This window comes from Simochromis diagramma, unplaced genomic scaffold, assembly GCF_900408965.1.
Source record: "Simochromis diagramma unplaced genomic scaffold, fSimDia1.1 OVJJ01000123.1, whole genome shotgun sequence".
Classification (NCBI taxonomy): Eukaryota; Metazoa; Chordata; class Actinopteri; order Cichliformes; family Cichlidae; genus Simochromis; species Simochromis diagramma.
The window spans coordinates 6,001,637-6,010,638 of NW_024386778.1; the positions used below are offsets into that span (position 1 = coordinate 6,001,637).

A 9,002-nucleotide genomic window follows, 5' to 3' on the forward strand; every position below is an offset into this window, starting at 1 on the left:
GACCCGTTATTTTAAATTTGTCGAAATTTGTTAGGTGCTGAATCTGTCAGGCCTGTCAGTGGTTGTAAATATAAGACGTCTTTTGTAATATAAAATAAAAGAATTTTGTCTGAGCTTTGTGTGACCCTGTGTGTGACGACAGCGCACAGCAGCGCTGCGAGCTATTTTTAGACTGTGTGTGAAGACGCAAATGAGCTGTGAGGCGCACAGAGGATTTTTGTTGCTGTTTAGCGTGTTTTTGAGTTTTATAATTTTGATTTGCAAACAATGATACATGCCTGTAAGTAAAACGCTGATTTTGCTGATTATGATACTACAAATAAGGTGTTGAATGACTAGGGTGTGAATGATGTTGGGTTTTAAAGCTGAAACTCAGAGAGGAGTGTGTTGGGAGACTGGCATGTAGTCTGCAGTGCAAAGGCGGGCGTCTTGCCTGCTGGTCTATTTAACAGTGATGAAAATGATATTAAATAAATCTCTCAGTGTGTTGATACAGGTGGCTACGGGGCTGGACCAACTGCCCCCACAAGCACAGCGGCCGAAGCAAATTATAGTAATGGAAACCAAACTCAGCAAGGATCAGCAGCTGTGGAAAAGACAGCAGCTAGCAGAGAATTAAAGGAGAAATTAAGAGAAGTTTTAACACATAAAATTGCGGCCGACAGACTTGTGGAGGTTGGGAAGGCGTCCGGAGCATCACAACAAAAAGGTGAAACAAAACACACAAGCAGAGTAATGTGAGAGAGAGGCACATGTTAGAGAAATGCCTCGTTTGAGTAAAGAACGTTAAATTAGCCCATTTACAAACGCACATACACGCAATGAAGAAACAGCTTACACCCATGAACACGTGAAGATTTTCCAGCAAGTAAAACAGTGAAACTTAACATACATCCGCCGTTAAATAATAAAGTTTATCCACTACTAACAAATAAACTCTCTGGGTTGCAGGACAACAACTTAACTTCAAAAAAAAAAAAAAAAAAAAAAAATCACAACCAGTGATAACACGACAAATTTAGTGGTTAATAAAAGTCAAATTGTGACATGTTTTCTGCTGATTGATTAATACAAGTGATTACTAAATGAAAGAAAATTCCAATTTTTGTGCTTTTAAACATGATCTTAAGAATTTTAACATGTACCTGTGTTGTCCTGTCAGCTTGGCGGGTCATGAGTGGATTATATGGAGAGAAAAAACAAAAAAGGGGGAGAGAAGGCTGACACAGGGCCTGGTCCCGTTGTTTCTCCCCTCTCTGAATAACGCAGCCAAAATAACATCATTTTCCTGTTCGTTTGTTTTTGTTTGTCTTTATTTTGTTTTTTCTCTTTATGCTTGGTTACAGGCTGCTTTGTCGGCCCGGGAAGCCGAAGCTGACCCTGGACTCCTGCTCTCCCCTCTACCATCTTTGCTCTCTCCTCTACCATCTTTGATGTGACCCTGACCAAATGCTAAAGCAGCTGAACCCGCAACAACAACTTGAAAATGTCAACAGTGCTGCAGGAAAATGATCTCATGCAGCAGAGACGGAGAGAGTTAAATCCAAGGCCCGTTTCACTACACGGGGGAGATTTCTGTCAGCGTCTTTTCTTTCTGAGAAGACTGAGAAAGGCCCGGCTCCCACCACCGATTCTGACCACCTTCTATAGAGGAACTATCGAGAGCATCCTGAGCAGCTGTATCACTGTCTGGTTCGGGAACAGCACCATGCCGGACAGACAAGCTCTACAGAGGGTTGTGCAATCAGCTGAGCGCACCATCCGCTCCGAGCACCCTGACCTGCACGCAATCTACAGCAGGCGGTGCTGGACCAAGACCAGGAAGATCGTGAAGGACCTCAGCCATCCCAACAACAGACTGTTCTCTCTGTTGCTGTGTACGTGACAAATAAACATCTGGATTTGGAAAACGAGGCACTCGCAAAGCCACCAGCATTGTGCCTGATCGGACACACCCCTCTCACACACTCTTTACATTCTTGCCATATGGAAAAAGACAGCTTCAGCTGACAGAGCTGTGACGAGACGCCCATTAAGCCCAGATGAAAAGAGAGGCCGAGCAAAACCATGCTGACCTTAACCACTCTGCATTAAAACTGTGCAGGACAGTGACGGACCAACAATGACCATCGGGCAGCAAAAAGGGCGTGCCAGAGACAGGAGGAGTAACTGAGGTCAGGAGGCACCTCAGAATGGACAAAACACCAGGAGAAAATAAGCTGAAGGCACAGGTGTCGGGGCTCGGCCAGGAGCTGACCTCTGAGAAGAGCCGAACAGCAGAGCCGAAGAAGGCCGTGGAGCAAAGCAAGGAAAACATCGATGGACTTCAATCTGAAGTGGACGGAAAAGGTTGTGAGGTTTCTGCCCCTCAGTAAGAGCTCAAGGCATCAGAGCAGAAAACTGAGCATGGCTCAGGAGGAGCTGGCTGATTATCGAACCCATCAGACTTGGAGTCCCAGACACACAACTTGAAATCAGGCTCAGGGCCTCAGCAAGGAGATGAGAACAAAGCAGAACGAGCAGCAGTGACAGCAGCTGAACTTGGACCTGAACAAAATCTTGACTTGGCTGGGAGAAACAGAGGAAGAGCTGGAGCAGCAGCGTAGACTGGAGCTTGACACTGACATCCAGACGATTGAGCTGCGTATCAAAACCCTGAAGGAGCTACAGAAGCAAAAGGGTCAAGCTAAGGAGGAGTGGAATAAGGAGAAGATGCAGGATACTGGAGAAAAGCACTGCCTCAATTGGGGCCAGAACCAGTATGGACAGAACTTTGAGCAGCAGCACCAACAGATGCAAACGGACTGAAAAGGAGGAGGGCAGGACCCCAGGGCACGCTTCAGGCCGTGGTTTACCCAGAACACCAGAACAGGAAGGTGATGAACACAAATACCCACACAAACACACACATCTACATGCATTGACTCAGAATGAAGAGAAACACATACGAACATATGCACTCGTTGATTGAGTGAGAAATGACACACACACCTGCAAAAAATCAAAATGCTGATTCAATTCACTGAGAAGTGATCCACACACACACACATCTACAAGCTTGTGCAATAAAGAGTGACACACACACACGCTGATGCAATGAAGAATGCTTTACTAACAAATGCTGCACACAAACATCCGAATATGGAGTCGGTTACAACAATAAGAACTCATTGATTGTTTATTGGTTAAATGCATTTCATGCCACACAGAGGGCATCTGTGTAGATTTAGGGGACAAGGTCTAAAGTAGTTTGGTTGTGAAAACAATGTCTGTGCGTGATGTCTGTTTATGGCTTAAGGCCTCCACTGAATTGTTTACTGTGTTTCACACAGCCTGATAAGGAGCAGTGGTACAGAGTGAAAATGATGAGTGAATGGTGTGAGTTTTATTTCGGAGAGAATATGAAAAGGTTGTGTTGATTTAACTCAGTTGTTAAGTTTCTGCCAAAGCAAAACATTTGTGTGTAACCAGTGTCCACTATTGAATCAAGTCAATCCAACATGTCTTTGTCAGTGAAAAAAAAAAAAGGAGTTACGGTGCCTGTAGGCCTACACAATATAGTGTGTGTGAAGTTTTGGTTGATTTTTGGGTTTTGTTTGACACTAGGTTGATTCTATCAGTGAGGTTTGGATTGTTCTCTTTCTCTAAGAGAGAGAAAGATGGTTTGAACTTTGGACATGTTTGCAATGGGCCCCAGTATTTGTTACTTTATTAGTATTTTATTGGTTGCGTTTGTTTGTGCTTTTGTTACAGTGCACTGAGATAAGAACATCAGAGAGGTGTGATCCACCGGTGGTGATATTTTGGTATTTTGTGAGTTTGATTTAACAAATCAGCTCTTTAATCCAGGCCTGAGAGGTTGAACTTTAAAGCGCTATAAAATATTCTTATTGAAAACAGTCGCAAAGTATTTTTTCTCCATGATTATAATGGGCTTGGGAGAAAAAATTCACTTATATGGGACATTGATCACATGAGAAGCCTGAAGCCTAAAAGGATTGCAGCGAGTCAATCCAGTCCAAAGAAGGAAAAACAAACAAGGAACTGTTTTCTTTAAAATGATGACATCATCTTGCTGGTGATGGAGGCTCGATTAGGTTGCGCGTGAGACTCCATTATCAGCAACTTCTGGTATGAATGTGTGTGGATGTATGCATGTGACTGGACTGTGATGGACTGACGACTAAAAGTTTAACTGACTTGATACTGAGACAAAAAAGGTGCCGATTTTAGGATTATTGAATGTCCACAGACAATTCACCCAGCCTGTAAAAGAAGGGTGGATGTTTTGTCTTGCTTTGTTTTGTTTGCAAGAAAAGAAAGATGACAGAGACTAAAGAGCTGTAGCTTCACAGCAGTGTGAACTGCAGACTGAACCCTTTGGTTGCTAATGTTGAGTTACTGATGTTTGCATTAAGAAAATTGTGTTTTAGTAGCTGTGTTTTAATTAATGTATCATATTATATGGTTGGGAATGTTAAATGCTAAAGTGAAGAAAAGCTTTGATTCCACTCATGACTGAGCATGTTATTATTAACTATAGTGGGTCACTGTAAAAAGTCAATTAATTTTTTAGAGGTAAGAAAAAAAAAAAAAAAAAAAAAAAAAAACCAAACAAACAAAAAACCCTCCACCGAGGTCTATGAATAACAGGGGAATGATAGACAGCCACACTAAAAATGGAGATATGTAATGATAAACACTGGTCCCCGTCTTTTGGGCTCTTTCTTGAAGTAGTCAACAATTTAAAAGTAAGATAAAATAACAGGGGCATGTGCTGAGGGGTGATGCTGCACAAGAACAAGAGTAGAATAAAGAAAATATTGTTTTTAGTTTTGAGAAGTGCAAATTAAAAAGTACCATTACACTCAGAGGATCAATATGAAGCTTGATATTTGTTAATTTTGAATGAAGTACATGACTGGTGACTGTTCTGTCCTGAGCTTTTGTTTTTACAGCACCCGCTTGATCACACCAGCAGTTTCTCGCCACCGAAGAGGGGTACTTGCAAAGAATAGAGAACGGGGAGGAATATCATCAAAACTGGAAAAAGGTAATCCCCAAAGGGGGTGATAACGCCATAACTTTCACTTATGGTCGAATTCTCAAAATTTGACCCTCGAAAAATTATTCAAACATTTAGACACAAAGTGGAGATTTAGATAAATATAATGTCGTAAACCACATAAGGATGAAGTATTTGATTCAATAAGATGATGAAATAACAAGCAGCAAAATGTTGATCATATTGATTATGTTTATTCAAGGGTGCAGAGAAGATTATTATTATTAAAGACAACAAATGAAATAACGAAAACTAGAAGTGGAAAAAAATTTGCGTTAACGGTAATAAAATCAAAACAAAAAGGAATACTAACTAAAACTGTAATGAATGTTCACAAAACTAACTAAAATTAACTAGATTTATAGCAAAATGTGTTTGGTTGCATTGATGTGTGCGTGCCCTGCTATAGTAAAGTTAAGGCAGTACGTTAGTCGAGTCGTCTGTGTTGCTGCTTCGTCCACGCGCAGAATCAGGTCAGGAAAAGTCGGGAGACAGCGCCAGAATAGAATTGAGGATGATTTTAATATGACTGTTTTGTAGACATGACAAGAGTCTTGTAGTGGAGAGGGACATAATGTCCTCCTGAGACCCAGAGAATAAGAAAAAAAACAGGGAGAAAATATTTTCGTTTTTTCTTTTTCTTTTTTTCTTTTTTCTTTTAAATAAATCAAGTGTTATTAAAATAACAATCTCATAAGATGAAGATCAGGGACCAACCCAGAAGTCACTGACACTTCACTAGCTGTAAACTATTGGTTCAGGAATAAGTGATGGCACTGAACTTTCTATTTCACAAAAGTCAATTTATTTAGGATATCTGAGGAAGTACTGATTTTATTTGGAGACACAAAGGAACATTTGGCACTCCCCTCATCTCACATCTGTTTTACTGTTGCACCCAACCATTCTACAACTGAAATGCCTTGGACTGTTAACCATTTCAGGCAAGTGGAGTGAACCATATTTTGGTAGACTCTCATCAGATTGGGGCTTCCTTTTATTGATCTTTGGAGAGAACTCTTCATTACTGGTATTATTCAGGTCTTGTTCACATGTTTGCCCCAGGGTTCTCAGCTAAGAGGAGCTTAAACCCCAGATACTGTGAGTTCTTTTCACACATTGAGATCACTGATAACTTTCAGCAACGACGTGATCTCGTAGAAACAATTAGGTGTTATGGATTCAACTATAATTGCGACTTTTATTTTTTACTTTACTGGAAAAGATTTCTGCATTTTACCCATATTTTATTTTTAACTCAAAATCAAAATTCCAGATTCTACTACATGTTGGTTTTGCACCAGATAGGATGACAGATTTCAGGTGGCCCTGTGTCTTTCTCTACTACATCTGCCACTGCATCTCGATAATCTTTGTGTGGCTTTTAGTGGGTCCTGACCCTCTCATATTTTGAAAAATCTATGTTTGAATCTCCCTTAATAATTGTGTTAAGAATTCTCTCCGCCTTTGTCAAAAGTTGTCTACTAGGAAACAGTGAAATAAATATAAGTATAACGTCCTAATGTGTAGAGCACACATTAATAAATTAGTCATGTTCCCTGTGAAAGTAAATGAGCCTAATTCTTAAAGACCCCTCAAATTATTTACTAGATGTTTATTTTTTGAATAAAATAAAAATCTGAGTTTAACAAAACATTTTAAATGTAAATATAAAGCTTACCTTTCTTTCTTCCATAAAATGTGCTTGTGGGCACGCCTGCCATTTTGAAAAGGTGGGAAAAACAATTGGCAAGGCCACACCCCCACACATGGGATATAATTTTAAAGGTTCTGTTGTCCTCTCTAAGAAACATCAGGACTTAGAGGAGTGGCAAGTAGAGTATGAGAGCTACAAGCAAAAAACTAAATGTGTACTACAGTGTGCAAAAATGAATTACTGGGCCATCAGGGGGTCATGAGGGACATTTATAAAACAAAAAATCCCACAAACCTTAAAGTGCACTTGAAAAGCTCACACAAGAAGGTTAACCTAGCTTACCTAGAAGACCTCATCAGGGGGAGCACACTCCCCCTCCTTGAAGAGCTCCCCCACTTAACTCGCATCCCAAGAAAACAGCTAACCCCAGATAAGGCAGCGTGATGCATCCCGAGATAACAGGACTGGGACATCTAAATAAAGGTGTGAAACAATCGCCTTCAAAAGGTTATCAATTCACTTCAACCAAAATTAGGACCACTCGGTGCGGCAAGAGTTAATAGTTATTAGTCTCGACACCCAAGGATAACCAGAAGAGCATGATTGATATGATGGAACTGAGATTTTGTTACACTTAATTTCTGCAAAACACAACTGAAACTAAACTGAAACTAAGGATTTCCAGAAAAATAAAAACTAGACTAAACTAGCAAAGAATTGGTAAAAACTAATTACAACTGGAAAAAATTGAAAATCTGGAGTCGAAACTAAATAAAAAATAAAACCTAATGAAAATGGCGAAACGTTTAAAACCCTGGTGCAGAGATTGGCAAATCTGACCAGGAAAAGTATGAGATGGATTGTCAGGACAGTCAGCGTTAAAGCCACTTTTGACAGTCCATACTAGGATGGCATTGGACATCTTCGGGGCGGAGGAGGGTTGGTGTGACCAAGGTGTGGTTTGGTTTGTTGTATGTATATTTGAGATCATGTGGCTCTGGATGGACCAGTTACCAGGGCATGGAAGGAGGACAGACTCATTAAAGGAGGAGAAGGAATTTCCTGGGATTGGAGATCCTCTGGGTGAGTGGTTGATTAAAAGCATGCATAAAATAGGAGTTATCTGTTGTTATTGATTGGTAATAGATTGATAATTGGCCACATTTACAGCTGTATTGACTTGTTGTGGATGTAGTCGACTTCAGGTTTAAACACTCTAATTAACAGGTTGAAAATAGTGACATTAAAGGAAGAGTATGCAGCGCCACCCTGTCAGACGCCAGTGATGGTGGAGCTCACTGATGAATCAGGTGAGCTGGATTCATGGCTGATTTAAAACTAAGATCCCCCTGCTGTGGTCAGTAAGGGGAGAAAACAGGGAAATAAAATCAAAAATAAAAGAGGCATCTATAAACATTTAGGTGTCGAGTGAAACGGGACAAAAGGGGGTGTTATACTGTTATTTTCAACGTCAGCATTATTATTGTATGAGAATCATGCAACAAGCATTGCATCCATGATCATTTATTGAAGCTTTTGACCTTATACTAACATCTGTGTTCCTGTGATTGTTATAACCTCTGATGAATCTTTTATTTACAGGTGTTAGGATAATGATATAATTTTTCATTGCAGGTGTAACCATGATCATTTTTATACATATTGCAACTTGTTGCTCATTGTAGAGTTGTGCTCAAGTTAACAAGGGTTAAAAGCTACAGTCAGCGTGAATGTCTGACTGATCTATTGAGGGAAAAGGCTTCGAGCATAGAAGGCCGCACGCGCTTACAAAACACTGATATCATGTTATTCTTTGTGATCTTTTCTTCAATTATGTCTTTAAGGTTAGTTTAAATAGTGGCAGTTAATTAAACGACATTTATTAAAATATTAAATACCTGAGTCAGAACGTTACACGCGGATCACCTTGAGGGTCTGGGAAACTTTGTAGCTGCCTAACTTTTTTTTTTTTGAATGTTCTAGCTCCGTTGATTTGACACATTGGAATGTGTCAAAAAAGGGGGGGAAAGTTGAGCTTTAACATCAAACAAGGATTATTTGAACATTTTATAACTTCATTTGTGTCTTTAATAATTTAGGAATGGTAAAGCTTAAGCTAATAGCGGTCCGAGAAGACGGACCTTTTAGAGAATCAGTGAAAAAGCATAAACTATCACTTTCATGTTTAATCATTACTCATTGAAATGAACTGAATAGCGTTTAGAAGATTTGTTAATTTCTTTGTCTTTTGTTAAAAAGAGGGGTTTCAATAATTTTCAG

At 39.9% G+C, this 9,002-nt stretch overlaps 1 long non-coding RNA gene across 1 annotated transcript; it reads right to left on the minus strand.

Moving 5' to 3' along the window:
- Nucleotides 1-1,327: 1,327 nt before the first annotated feature.
- LOC120722084 lies at nt 1,328-1,805 on the minus strand. Its single transcript, XR_005693344.1, has 2 exons — nt 1,759-1,805; nt 1,328-1,479 (listed from the first exon to the last, which is right to left on the minus strand). It is a non-coding gene; the product is annotated as an uncharacterized LOC120722084 (long non-coding RNA).
- Between the last annotated feature and the right edge of the window lie 7,197 nt (nt 1,806-9,002).